The 16,089-nt window shown below is 36.2% G+C and overlaps 1 protein-coding gene across 2 annotated transcripts in view; it reads left to right on the top strand.

Moving 5' to 3' along the window:
- The window catches only part of LOC112047231 (transcription factor cwo), a 47,991-nt gene that overhangs the window by 316 nt on the left and 31,586 nt on the right, over window positions 1-16,089 (top strand). The gene's annotated exons all lie outside the window — the stretch shown is intronic.

The following is a 16,089-nucleotide window of genomic DNA, read 5'->3' as shown; positions in this document are numbered from 1 at the left end:
AGTATCTTTATTAGATTTTGTATCAGGTCCTATAGGTCTAAAACACCAAAAAGGGTGAAATAATCAATGTCTTAATTTGGTGTAACATTTTGTTACATAAACCTCTCATGTTTTAAATAATAAAAAAGAAAAAAAAACTACTTCGTATCATGGAATCTACCTACCTACGTAATGGAAAATTTTAGGAGGATTAAAGCAAGTAAATGTTGAAATACCGACGTGTTCAAAGTCAAACATTGTGCTGGTATTCTCAGTTCTGCCTTGACAAGGTCTTTAGACTTGAAAGTCGATCACGGTTCTAGGAATTATGTATTAATAAGTAGTCCTTTGTGAGTAAGACAACGACTTCTATTTGTATTGTAAATTGTAACGCTACACTGATTTATTTATCCCTATTATCCATCTAACTTATACAGAAATCATTACGCCTATAGTTCTTATATCGGATGTATAAATTAATGGATAGTATAAAATATCCCAAATTCCTAAAGGATAGGTATATGAATTCTGACCAATTCTGACGAATAAATTTGCAATTTAACCAACAATTGCAATTTAAAACATAACGAATCGGAATTAAGCAAAACCTTAACGAAAAGACGAATCGAAAAGATAAAAAATTATAGCCAATAGACGAATCGGAATTATTCGAAACTAGCTGACGCCGCGCGGTTTCACCGGCGTGGTGCCCGTTTCCGTAGGAATACGGGGATAATATATAGCCTTTCTCGATAAATGGGCTACCTAACACTGAAAGAATTTTTCAAATCGGACCAGTAGTTCCTGAGATTAGCGCGTTAAACCAAACAAAGAAATTAACGAAAAGATGATCTATTTAAAACTTCCACCACAGTCAGCTATTAGGTATTAAGGTTATCATTAGAATCTAAAAGATAAAATTAATCCTCTAAAATTGCAATTTATTTAATGTGAGCGAAATGACATCCTTCTGCAAATGAGGTCAAGGTCGAATCATTTTTCCCACTCTGACGAACTCTTTGTGAAAATTCCGTAACATTTTTCATTCTGGTACCTCTACCTAGGCAATTTCTAAGTATTTATTTTAAGTAATATCTTGACTAAATTATTTATTTTAGGAGCGAACTCATTTTGAATCCTAATGCTATATTTTCTTTAATAATTATTTTAGTATATACCTATTATGCACCACAAAAAGCTTTATACAATTGCAATGTTGTAATATTTAAAATAGGTATTAATTATACGTCTATTTATGAGTTAATTTATTATAACACTTAATTTATATAAGTGGTAAGTAGAAGGGTTACAAAATTAACATTTATTTCATATTTTATTATAATATTAAATCCACAAACTTCTTTTATTATTATTGTTGTATTTTATTATTATTGTAAGTACATATTAATTAAAATCCGAAATTAAAATTCTAAATGGGCAAACCTAATAAAATTTCTAAAAATAGGTGTAATAAAAAAAATTGCGCTAGGTTAGTTTTCTGCAAGGTCATTATCATTAAAATAATTCAATGACATCACCGATAGGCAATATTGATTGTCAAAATCGTCTAGCGCAGCATTATTCGCGACTCTAAGGGCCAGCGCACACCAAGTACTAAGCACAAGGATACCACAAAATGGTATAAACATTTATTTTGAAAATTTCGGCGTAGGTACCTACTTATTTAAGTAGTTTTGTCTTGCGATTCTCTTATAAATGTAATTGTTTTAATGACGTGTATTATCAGTATTTTTATAGCTTGCATTTGATTACAACATTATCTAAGTATGCCTTATTAGAACCAAAACTAACCTAGAACCAAAGTCAATCTCAAGTCAAGTCAAGTCATATCTCAAAGAATCGCAACTCTGAAGTGGCAATGAGCGTGTCGTTTGGTTTGAAGAGCTGATTAACGTTGGGGTCTCAAGGCCCTGGAATGGTGACCCCGCACCGGAAAGAGCAGTGTTTGTTGACCCCCCTCTAGGTGGACCGATGACATCAAGCGGCTCGAGACTGGTGTTTGGATGTCCATACTCTCTGTTAATAATGATGACGAGAAAGCTATGAGTAAACGAAATTAAAGGTGAACGCGCTTGTATAGAAATCTATTCACTCATGCCTTGCTTTAGAAATCCATATTTTGGACATTAAGGTCACTATCCACTGCATCGTCTGTCAATCGTCTGTCAACGCGCAGTTCAGTGTGCGCTGACCCTAGACGGCGAAAGCGAACGGCTAAACGAAACTAAAATAGCTGGAACACGTGACTTGCTGGGGCCTGCACGCGCCGCCGCCGGCCTCCGCATCGCACGCCGCGCGGAACGTGACCCGCGCACACTACGACACTAACGTCGGCTGATGATAGTCGTACACGCACGCACACAGACGAATTTAAACACATTCCTAACAGGTAATAGACTAAGAGCCTGCGTAGCCGTAATATCTTATTTTATGAAAACTGTTTGTCAGCCTATGCTCCTATCTTGGGTAGCCAATTGTGGACCACCTAGTTTGGACTGTGGTTTCTTTGGAAGGTAGCAGTTTTCAAGAGTTTGGAACCGGCCAATGATTATTATGAGAAATAATGTCTCCAGTCCACCGTTCCAAAACACGGTGAAAAATCAAAATTTCAGGTCTATCTAGCAAAGGTTTCCCATGAAGCTAAAGGTCTGATGACTCTGAGGTCTAAGACATGATTCCTTATGATAACCCGTAAAAATTAAAAAAAAATACGTTTTACTCCTGGACAATTTAAGGGTCCACTTTCACACACCATGGTCCACTTTAAACTTGTTACCTTCCAAAGTCTCCATAACCCAATCTCCATAGTTGACCTATGATAGTTACTTACATAGGGTAGATATAGAGGGGCTGACGAACTTTCAACCTTCACAGAATGAGGTAAGTCAGGCTATGAAGGCTCTCGTCCTATAATGTCGGCTGATGATAGCGTACACACACATAGACGTTGTATCACGTTCGCGATCGCCTGACTGTATAGAGCAGCGCGAAGCGATCGCGATGTTTTTCGATATCGACATACATGATTCAAAATTGTAAACAGGTTCATAAAAAAATATTCAAAATGGCGGCGCTTACCCCCTCCGTGCAATGCATCACAGTCCTCATTTAATAAACCAACTAAATAATAGTGTAATTAAATTTTGTATGGTGATGAAGGAGTAATACTTGCGTAGCTGCATCGCCAGATTGTGTCCCAAGATTTTGTTATCATTTGTTTTTACTATAGTATTAATTATTTAGTTTTATTAAGTGGACTAAAGATAAGAAAGAAGTTATTGTTGCGAAACCAAAGTGGCTCATGTACATAGAGATAAATTCATAAACTGTGCGTAGCCATATCAAACGAAATTACAGATGGAAAAATCAAGTAATTATAATAGAAGAGCAGCTAACTTAGCAACCAACAGGTTGTGATAAAAGTAAATAACAAAACATAACCAAGTTATGATCGCACGCCCATTTGGGCTTGTACATTGGTTGAGGTAACGTTCGGCATGGCGTCTCCTCTCCAGAAAAGAACACACGCTTAGCTTACATTTAAGTATGAGCACGTTTATCCAGATTATGTTTTTGTCGATATTTGAATTAGTTAAAGTAGTTCTAAAAATAGCCGTTTCACACAACTTTTAAATTTAGAATCACAATAATGCGACGATTTAAAAATCTTTAAGTATCTCTGAGACTTAGAGACTAAGCGAAGCCGGATTCAAATCTGAAGTCGTGGGTTCAATACCCGCTTTTTGGGCACATTATCAGTTCTTAAAAACTTAGCGAGCGAAAGGAAATAGGAATAATAGGTACCTATCTAAATAAAATTTAATTATCAGTTTGTACAGAAAATATTAAACAAAATTCACAGAATAAAGAATGACACAGAATGACTCCATCACGCGTCTCCTTGATATCCGCACGAACTTTTTTTATAATTTATACAGCATGTTGCGCAGTATTTCCCATAACTTCCAGATGTTGACAAGTCCATTTATAGGAGCCGAACTGCATAACTAATTTTTATAACTAACCCAAAAAAAAACTTTTTGTTTCATACAAAGTAATTCAAACAATTTCGACTATCCATGTAACACTCGGAACACTCGCCTTTTGGTAAGCCTGTCGATATCGCCGAGATATTGACTGGTACTCCGCACTTCACTTGTAAGCTACTTCATGATATTTATCAATGAACAATAGCTACATTTATAAGAAGCCGTGATAGCCCAGTGGATATAACCTTTGCCTTCGATTCGGAGGGCATGCACCTCCTACACGTACATTTAAAGTAAGTAATTAAATATCACGTGGCTCAAACGCTGAAGGAAAAACATCGTGAGGAAACCTACATACCTGAGAATTTTCACAATTTTCTTCGTATGTCAAGTTTGCCAATCCGTATTAGGCCAGCTTGGGGTGCCTAACCCCTCTCATCCTCAGAGGAGACTCGTGTTTACTGTCAAACACGAGTCCTCTGAGCCATATATGGTTTGTTTATGATGATGACGACACTTATAAGTCCCGGATATAAATATTGGAATTCCCAGTTTTTGCTGCACTTTTTCTACCTAGGTACTTACGTAATTAATGTTTTTTTTTTAATTCAAATTTAAATTCAATGACATTAATCTAAGAACTATGAATGAAAGAGATAACACTGTGAAATGTGACGGGTGTGAGTGAGACAGAGGTATCGAGTCGAGCATGGAGGCAAACGTGACCGAAGCTATAACAGTTATTTATAGTTATCGTTCGCACTTACGTAAGGCGAACGAATCATACGTGGTCAGATAGGTACGAATCAGACGATCATAACAAGGATCCCCAAGACTGCGATGGACCTGCCAATGCATAGCTTTAAGCAATGTGTCAAAAAACATTTACTTAGTCGAGGTTACTACACCATTGATGAGTTCCTTAATGATAAAGATGCTTGAAGGCCATTGGATCAGTTTCCACCTTCACACAGGAAGTAAAACTATGAAAAATTGTAATGTTGTCATCAATTGTAAATTATAATATTGTGCGATTTTTTTTAAAGAGCAACTGTTGAGTTTCTTGCCGGTTTCTTCTCAGCAGAACCTACCTTCCGAACCAGTGGTAGAATCTTTACAAATAGTCAACTGACGTATCAAAAGTGCTTGTACACTGAGCCTACTTGAAATAAATGAATTTTGAACGATTTTATACTATGTTAGTATAAAATCCATTTTATGCTAACATAGATAAAATCTATTTCCGATTACCTTCATTCACAAATAGTACAGTAGTACTATTTGTGAATATGGTACTATATAATGGTACTAGTACTACGTCCCGCAGTTTCACATGAGTACTCTCTGTTCCCGTGAGAATACGGGAATAAAATATAGCCTATGCCACTCACAAATAACGTAGCTTTAAACTGGTAAAAGAATTTTTAAAATCGGTTTACTTAGTAGATCAAAGAGATTAAACTTTACCTCTTTATAATATGAGTGTTACTAGCGGACCCGGTCAAGCTTCGCTTTGACTCATTCCCTACCCCTAACTTATTCCTCTCACTACACTACACCTACACCTACCCTTCTCTACCCTACTCCCACCCTACCTCTACCCTACAACCTAGCCTTTGACTTGCCTAGCCTAGCTTTTGACGGCCTCTGTGGCGCAGTGGATTTACAAAACGGTATTAGTAGGTTTGCGAGATTTATGCACAAAGAACAATTTGACCAATGACCAATGTACTGTGTTATCTAAAGACCACGTGATGCTTGACTTGACGCATGAGTGAATCGTAAACACGTGCATCTACTTTATTAAGGGCTCACCTTCTAGCTTCAATCGGATGTCAGGTAGTGGTTCCGACTAACCAAGTTTTTAAAATGAAAATTAGCTGCTTGTTTGATCTAATCTTACTACTTCATACTCTTTTCTTTTTTTTTTTACTCTTAATCGGTTCCTAAAATAATCTTTTTAACATAAAAATGAAACCGACTTCAAAGACGTACTTCAGTTATTTTGATTTTAACACAAAATTACTAAACCGATTTTTATGACAATGAAATAGGAACCAATCTTGAAGTATACTCTTTTAAACAAAAAAATAATTATGACAATTGGTTAATAAATGATGAAATTATGAGGTACCTAACAAATATTTAAAAAAAAAACAGACGCGTCGAATTGCGAACATCCTCCTTTTTTAAAGCCGGTTAACAATATACAATTATACATTCACAAGTTCAAACGTGTGGACTGTTTTTACGGAAAACATAAAACCTACATCTTTTTAACATGGGGAAATCCTCATGGATACCTTCTCGCCACGGGGAGGCAAGAAGGTTATGTCGGACTTCAACCGACTAAAACCTTACGGTGTTCCAACTCGTCACCTGATGACTGAGTCACGGGAACATTTCGTAAACTACCGCAACCCAGCTAGCAAACATAAAACCTCCCTCCCCCATTCTTGCGGATCATGCATTTTAAACTCCTTTTGTTGCAGTATTTTTACTTCACGTTTTTATGATAAAAGTAACTTAAGCCAAACATGGCAAATATTCTTAAAAAAAAACATACCGCCAAGTAATATGCCGCGTAGAAACCGTCTAAGGTATGGATAGAATAAATTCGTATATCTTCCGAGTAAACCCATTTCTATCTTAGGACTGCATCGTCACTTAACAACAGGAGGGTTATTATGTAACTCGGTGTACCATTCAAGTAATCAGTCGCTACATCGTTTTTCATCGTATTTTCGATTTTGCAATCATCTAACATTGTGTTTTCAACGAAATGACACAATAATCGTCATTTTACGTAAAGTAACATTAGTGTAATAGTGGTAGTAGGAGATAGTATCGTTATTTTAACGAAAAACTGATATTTACGTTATTTTGTTGAAATATTCATGTCACACGATTGTTAAAACAAAACATCATTACCACTTGATGTTAAATGGCATAGTCAAGGTAATTTTGTAGAGAACTTATTAGATGATCACAAAAACGAAAATACGACGAAAATCGATGTAGTGACTCATTGTTTGAATGGTACACAATTAGACCGCAGATCACAATCTCTAACTAACTTGCTAGTTGCTAAAGAATAAAATAGTGACTAACACGAAGTAAAGGCATTAGAACCAAAGGTAGCCCCTTAAGTGTATGTCGAATAAAAATGAGCTTCACGTGTCGTTTAACGAGCATTTTTACACCGTTCTATCTCAAGTGCTTGTTTTTGTGCTCGGCGAAATTTTCCACTACAACTTGAATGAATGCAGGCGCGGAAAACGTGACTGCGTTTATTGAAACTTAAACTTTGCAAGAAATACATATTAACTGAGATTTTCACGTTATTTACACGTTATTTCCAAGTTATTTACACGATACTACATAACATAAAAAAGCTGTGATAGCCCAGTGGATATGACTTCTGCCTTCGATTCTAGAGGGCGTGGGTTAGAATCCGGTCCGGGGCATGCACCTCCAACTTTTCAGTTGTGTGCATTTTAAGAAATTAAATGTAACGTGTCTCAAACGGTGAAGGAAAAACATTTTGAGGAAACCTGCATACCAGAGATTTTCTTAATTCTCTGCGTGTGTGAAGTCTGCCAATCCGCATTGGGCCAGCTTGGTGGACTATTGGCCTATCCCCTCTCATTCTGAGAGGTCTCCTCTCAAAATGAGAGGGGATTAGGAGGGAGCCGAATATGGGTTGATAATGATGAAATGATGACGATGTCGTTAAAAATCCCAATAACGTATTTTTTTTTTATTGGCCTGATCGAACCCTAGACCGAACCTTAGACCTCATTGTCTAACCATGGTACCAATGAGGCAGATTAAAATATAAAATCAATTAATCAATCAAAACTATGGAAGATCCGGGGATACATGCTTTTGCTCGATCCGTCTTCTATACATAAGGGTGCACTGCTACCCTGATTCCTTGCCTGATGAGAAAAATCATAAGGATAGTCCCAAGGGATAGAAAAGAACGTTTACACAAGGCGATGGCATAGTAGCTAGTAGGTATGTCTACAGATAATATCATAGAATCATAGATATTATGTATTATAGAGGGAAATAAACCAAGGAAATCTTTGAAGGAAATAATGACGTAAGTGGGAAACGTAGGCATCCGGCATAGTCACTAGCCTACAACGGTGCAAGTTGCATTGTGATACAGCGTACTGTATAGAACTCTATGCTGATGCAATACGTTTTAAAATCGATTGATCATATCGCCAAGGCTTAGATCAACTGCGAACGTGTTTACGAATAGATTTATTGACCTTAAAATAAATAATAATACATAGTTATAGCGTACTACCATACGCCCCGAGGTTTAACCCACATGGTTCCCGCTCGTGATAACACGGGAATATGTTACTCGGTGATAATTTAGCTTTCCATTGGTGAAAGAACTATTACCTCATTATAATAGTTTAGATATGGAAAAATTATCAAAATACTTGAACCTTGCTCACGAGATTACCGCCAAGTGGAATGTTGAGTCAACTATTATTGTTCCGATAGTTGTTTCAGTCAATGGTCTTATAGCGAAAAGCTTCAACCAAAATCTCAAGAAGCTTTTACTTAACTGTTGGATCAAGGCTCGGATACAGAAGGCAGTGATTCTTGAGATGGCGCGTATTGTGAGGAGGTTCCTCACTCTGGAGCCCTGACCATCGGTTGCTTTATAAATGTTTAATTGTGTTTTATATTAATAACACTAGCGAACGCCCGCGACTTAGAGCCAGTTTAAGAGGAGCTTCGGTCCGACCTGTATGACAAAAACTATGGTAACTCTGCTAATATATGTGATACCAATATAAAATATGGTATCACATATATTAGCTGGTGAAAATATTTTTGAAATCTGATCAATAGTTCCGAAGATTACCCCTTTCAAAGAATGTTACAAACTTACAAACTTTATTTATTTATTATATTAGTATAGATTGTTGTTATATTAAAAAAATAAATAAATGAGGTAAAAAAAAAGTTTAGATATGGTATTAGGTATATCATGTCCACTCCCTAGTAGTTTTACAATTATCTAATTTATTTTTATCCAACAACATAGGTACTTATACTTTTAACAACATATAGTTGATAATAAAACGATCTTGGCTGTTGGGCTAGGTCATGCGCGTTATGTATCAACTAACTGCGTAGTTGTTCTGATACACTCGTGCAAGCGATAAGAAATAATGCAATCATATCCGAGTAGATATAGAACGTAAATACAATGTATTGACTTTGCTTGGATGCTAGCCAATATTTTATTATATACTAAACAATCATCATCATCATTAAGCCGTGATAGCCCAGTGGATATGACCTCTGCCTCCGATTCCGGAGGCTGTGATGCTGATTCGATTCCGGTCCGGGGCATGCACCTCCAATTATACAGTTGTGTGTTCTTGGACATGAGTCTCCTCTCAATGACAAGGGTTAGGCTAGTCCACCACGCTGGCCCAAAGCGGATTGGCAGACTTCACACAAGTATAGAATTAAGAAAATTCTCATGTATTTCCTCACAATGTATTTCCTTCAACGTTTGAGACACGTGATAGATAATTATTTAACTTTTTAAAATGCACATTAACTGAAAAGTTGAAGGTGCCCCGGACCGTGTTCAAGGTCGCTACCGAATTTGAAGGCAGAGATCTTAATGAAACAATAACATAATAAAATCATATGTTTTTAGTTTTAAATTGTTTGAAATTAAAAGAATCTCGCATAAGGTACAGACCACTTCCTCCAAAACATCGTGAGGAAACCTGCGTACCTGTGAATTTTCTTAATTCTCTATACGTGTGTGAAGTCTGCCAATCCGCATTGGGTCAGCGTGGTGGACTTACGCCTAGCCCCTCTCACTCTGAGAGGAGACTTGTGCTCCAGTGAGCCGAATACGACATTGGTCTCTGTATTTTGTACTGGTCACGTCATTTCTTTATGTCTTTTACTCCACCATGCAATTTCTCCTTTCTAAAGAGTATGGTTGCCCGTTTATATGAGGCTCTTACGTCTCATTTTGATACAGGGTAACATGCTCCTTGCATGCCCTTTGAAGTGTTGTTTCGACCAAGTGAAGAGAAATAGACAAAATATCGTCCAATAGCGACGGAGTTTCTGTTTAGAAGTCCCAATGAAAGAGGTATTTCCGGTAGTACTTCCATTCCTTGAAATTTGCCTATTTTTTTCACGAGAGTATCTCGTTAGTCGCATTCTATAGATAACCTAGGCGTCATATTGATTCTTATTAGACGCTCTTTAAATAACATGGGTTTCGTGAGTCATCGTTCCATAGTACAAAGCCAATACATTGTTAATACAACGACCTACAAGGTCATTGGAAATCTTAAAATAGTGTTCTTTGGTTCTTACATTAAAAATGCAGTGCGCATTCGATTAGAACATCCCTTCGTACGATATTCAATCGTATCTGGATGACATTAGGGTCAGAATTGAGTGTAGCCGGTAGAATACTGAATATGTCAACAGTTCAAGGATTGGATCTATATCGAATGAAGTTAAAGTAACGCTTTCTTTATTTTTCAAATTCAAATTCGTTTCATGTACCTACTGTACGTTATTTTCAACCGACTTCAAAAAGGAGGAGGTTCTCAAGTTGACCTGTATCTTTTTTTTAATGTATGTACATTGAATGATCTCATAATTACCTACTTAAGACAAAAATGCAATAACTGTAAATAAAAAAAAAGTTTTTATAAAAACAAACGTGTTTTTTTCGCTTATATCGTAAAATACCATATTTACTTCAAGTAAATGTTATATGACTAAATCTGAAAAGAATGTCTTAAGAAATGTTGGCAACCCTACCTATAACACCACTAACTTCCCAATTCAGTGAATCGATTATCGGAATCCCTGCGGAATAGGAAAAAATATGAGCTCAAACATATAAATGAGGTCAATGATTAGAATGGAATAAACCGCTGTTTTAATTAAACGCCTCACGTGCTTGCTACCGGAACATGTGTCAGGGAAAATACGAACACGTTTTGTAAGCACAAGGGAATTTTGCGCTCAAGACGTTTCAGACAATGTATATTTGCAGAATTTCTAGTAGGGTAAAGGGCTTTGATGTCGACCCTAAATAAAACTTACCTTAGTATATTTATGGGAAATGGCAAAATACGGAGCCTTTATAAGCCTTTATAGCCAAGCCACGTAAGGGGTATGGATTTTTATCCTACTCCTAACAAGTTAGCCCGCTTCCATCTTAGACTGCGTCATCACTTACCATCATCATTATGTGAGATTGCAATCAAGGGCTAACTTGTAAAGAATAAAAAAAACATTTGGAGAACTGTTACCGATACATAACTCAATGAGTTGCAAAGCTTAAGTGGCAATAAGCAGGTGCATAGTTTTAAGATATCTTCGGATTTGAAGAGGTTACCCGAATGGTTGAGTCCCTGGATTGGTCCCTTGGTTGTAGTTTAGGGGTAAAATCTACAACTTACAACCTCACTAAGCCTCTAAGTTCCAAAGTCCATCCACGGGCCTCAATCTATAAGGTATATGAAAAATAAATGATAGTTTATCTAGGAATCGATGCGCTACAAATATTTTTTACATCACAAATACATTAATTTGGTATCTACCTCGTAATAATTGCCTTGTGTGGAAAATTTTTACGCCTTACACGTTGTAAACAAACAAAGGTCTTTATATAAATGCATAATTATACCGATATTATAATGAGGATGCTAGGACGTCTAACGTCTTAGCTTTAAAAAAATATTTATAATGAACCAAAGTCTATCTAGTAAAGTTGAGTGTTTTAAAACCTCAGTAGCTCAACGGTCCGGAGTCCGGACTCAGCTTCAAGAGGTCATGGGTACGAAAATAACCCAGCGTGCAGGGAGCACGCTGGGTTATTTCCGTACCCACCGTTATTATGGTCAATTTTAAAATATTTAGAAAATATTCTCAAGTAAAGTTAAATAAAAAAAAAAGACGTTTATTTCACATAAATACATGGGAGTATGGAACCTTCTTTTAGGAGTAGTGTAAACTACCTCTGTACTAGAAGACTTCGCTCTTCCATTATTAAGTAAATTGATTGATAATAATTAATAGGTTGTTTTGCACGTGTGTGAGTGCTAAAAAGTTAAGTCTTACACGTATATTAAACTACAAATGTCGAGCTTATTGACGGCTCTTCTTTGTGCTTCTAAACCGCTAGAGTCATTACTAGCAGACAGACTTGAGCTTTCAAACTTTTGTATGTAAACTGAGCGTAATGACCTAATTCTAATTTAAAGTATTCTACTAGAATGATGGAGGCTTTGTTTCATTTAAATGCTATGTAAGGAAACATCAAGTTCTATGCTGCATATTTATAATTTGTAATTAAAATATTATACCAATTATTATTTCTGTGTATGCAAAATTTTATAGGACAAGTGGCAATATACTACGTATCAATAACCTTTAACCACGTTGCGATTCGTTGAAGTCTTTCTATTACTATAGGCACGTCACACATTCATACTATGATGACCTTAAAACGTACTATTGGAATTTCTTCTATGAAGTATTAATAGGGTTGCCACTCACCACTTTAGTTTTTATTATACCTACCCATAGCATGTTAGTTTATTTGTGGTTACGTTTAAGAATCAAACACATCAAATCGTCCAATGATTTCTCTCCAAAAATTTAACGCTAATGCACGCTTACTAAACTCGTTTACAAAATAAATAAAAGACACCTAAAAGTTAAATTTGTACTCTGTTTTTTTTTGTTTTGTTTTTTACCTCTTTTTCTCTATCACAAAAGCGTTCAACATGTCGTAACAAGTTTAATTGACGTACATAAGTGACGTGGATCTTTTCAACCCCCATCGCAAAAGTTTACAACGTGCCAAAATAAGATTTCTCTTCAAAAAAAAAGTTTACTGGTTGTTTACTAATGACGCAGATCAGTACCTTTCTCTTCATAACAAAAGTGCCCAACTTCTTAAAATAAGTATACATTACAAAAACGAATTGTACGTCGTTTATTAATATGTTATTAATAGTTGATGTGAATCTTTTCATGCAACATCACGAAAGTTCCCAACGTGCCTAAAAAGTTTTCGCTCCAGGAAATGCTTCTTATTTACCACAAAAGTGCCCAATGTGCCGTAAGAAGTTTTCATTACAAAACAAATTTTATACGACGGAGTGACGTGGATCCTTTCAGGGATTTCCCCCATTCATAAAAGTGCCCATAAAGGTTTCATATCAAAAAATGTAAGCGGATGTCCGCTTGTGACGTGAATCTGGCAGCCCTGCGCAGCCTGCGCTCCAGGCGCAGAGCTATCGAGTATCAAAGCGTTGGCGTTGCGTCACAGAACGCGCGACGAGCAACGTGACTGACGCACGTGTCACCCCACGCCGTCGAGCGATCGATCGATGCGGACTTGTTTGTACAAGCGCTCCTTTACCTTACCAGCTTTCTTACGAAAGTATTCGCTTCATATCGTTTGTGATTGCGATGTGACCTTCGTTGGTTTCGTTTTAGAACGAGAGCCTCCGTCATACATACTTTATTGTATGAACGCTGACTGTTTGTAAGCCAATGTTCCTACCATAGGTAACTAGTTTACTGTTTAGATTTTGGAAGTAAAAAAATTCAAGGGTACGAGTAAAATGCGTATTTTATATTACAGGAAGTTGTTTCTTTGGTTGAAATCACCAATCTCAGGAACTTATATTGGACTAGCTGACTCCGCGCGGTTTCACCCGCGTGGTTCCCGTTTTCGTAGGAATACGGGGATAATATAGCCTATAGCCTTCCTCGATAAATGGGCTATCTAACACTGAATGAATTTTTCAAATCGGACCAGTAGTTCCTGAGATTAGCGCGTTCAATCAATCAAACAAACAAACAAACAAACAAACTCTTCAGCTTTATAATATTAGTATAGATAGACCATTCATCAATGAAGGCTATAGGGTATATAACATCACTTGGGAAAAAAAATGGTTTATAGAGATATATAAAATATTCATTTTTAGAGTTTAAATTACGTGTGCTGCGTAAATGGAAAGTTGTGCAAAAATCATGACAACGGTATGACGGAATTCTTCCTCTTAAAGTTCTTTAAGGGCTTCCTAGCGAACGAAATCGCAAGCGTTTGTTGATTAAAGTGTATTTTACAAATAAGTGCACTAAATCTACTGGGCTCTAGTCTAGCTAAGTCAAGGTCTAGCTTATTTACAGGGTACCAGTAATATGAGTGGTTTACCTACAAGGTATGCTCAAATCGGGAATAAAATATAGTCTATTACCGCAAAAAGTGATCCGAATTTGGCGACTCCACTGAGTGCACAATTTTGTGTTTACTTACATTATGTGTATAATTAGCTTTATGTGTATAATTATAGTTTTTACACTTTCGACACAATTCGACATTGTATTTAGGTATTATGTATGCACAAAATACCGAAATATTGCAACTTTATAAAATATCGTTGATGTTACCTGTAAATGTACGTCTGTCTATTGGTGAAAAAAATTTTCAAATCGGTCCAGTAGTTTTTGAATTTATTCGTAGCATAAAAAAATGCAAATCTTTCCTCTTAGGATATTAGCTTAGCATTTCTTAAAAACGGTTAGCTATTGCTTCGTTTACACAAATTTAATACGGCTTGGTATATACATGTAGTAGGACATTAAAAATCTGCATCAATTAAGTGTCGTGAAATACCGGCCAGTAATTGGGTCGTTTACCCTACTTTAAATAAATAAAAAGACTGCAACGTTGGCCTTATCGTGGCTGGTTGACCTCAAGCGAGTCACGTGATGCCCGTAAATGTGCATAGCTGCCATCTTTAACCGACTACGGAAATTGTGAGGTTCTTTATTTGTATAAATTTAATGGAAGTACTGCGTGCGTTTTCAGCACGAAACACTATTTATTATCTAAAAATATTTCAAATTAAAAATTTCAATTTGTAATGTGTTGAGAATTACGTCATAAGCAAATAATTAGAATTGATGTTTTATTTTGCTCGAAAGTTTCATTTTTACATATTGCATGACATTAGATGTTTTTATCGTATAATTTATATTTGCCTATTATCGTAATATTTTAAAGTAATTAGTAACTAGAAAATTATTCTTTATCAATCAACAAAAACAAATAAATGTAGATAAATGATTATTATCTTTCGATAATAATCATTTATCTACAAAGATTAAAACGAAAGTTTTGTGATGTTACATTCAGTTCAGGACGTCCGGATTAGATCTCTTAGAGATATTAATTGACTTCTCCTTATATCTGAATAGTTCGATTCCCGTCTGTTGGACTATAGTCTAGAGTAGTCTAGACTAGTCTAGACTCTAGTACAACAGACCCCTTGGGTCCACCTGGACCGCTTTGAGAATCAATGGTACCTATAGACAAACTCATCATAGCATCTCGTAGCAAAATATGTTCGCCGAATTAGAGGGAAAAACAATAATATGTTTAACATAACGTCATGGCTAATTAATAAAATCATTGTGGCTTATATTAAAAATCACTCATCAATCAATCTTCAATAATGATGAAGATGTAATAATGGTTAATTTCTCTACCAATGTCAGCCACTGACGATCAAGTTATCTCACATATCTGCAGCGCTAATGGATCGACGTCCGATAAAACTGATCGTTTCAAAGTTTGAACTACTTCTATTATGAAAGCAGGAAGCAACAAAACCTTCGTAAAGCTCCGACTTCCATACATAAGTACGAGCCTGTGTCATTAATAAATACATATTTTATATTTATTTATTCTGTGTACGGATTGCTCGCACAGTCCACAGCCGGTAATAGATACATTACGATGCTTGGAATATACTAATGAAGTAATGAGCCATTGACTATGTGACTTGTGAGTCACATCGCTAAAAGCCTGTGATGGAATATATAGTGAAATGAAACGTTCTTCCGTAGTTGCCTGGCAGTTTCGTGACACCCTTTCACATACCTTAAGATTGATCATTAAGGTAGTTTTTGGAAGCTTCTCGAATCTAAGTTATATATACTAATATTGTAAAGCTGAAGAGTTTGTTTGTCTGTTTATTTGATGCGCTAA

Source organism: Bicyclus anynana, chromosome 7 (genome assembly GCF_947172395.1).
Source record: "Bicyclus anynana chromosome 7, ilBicAnyn1.1, whole genome shotgun sequence".
In the NCBI taxonomy this organism is placed as follows: domain Eukaryota; kingdom Metazoa; phylum Arthropoda; class Insecta; order Lepidoptera; family Nymphalidae; genus Bicyclus; species Bicyclus anynana.
This window is presented reverse-complemented; position numbering and strand designations above follow the sequence as displayed.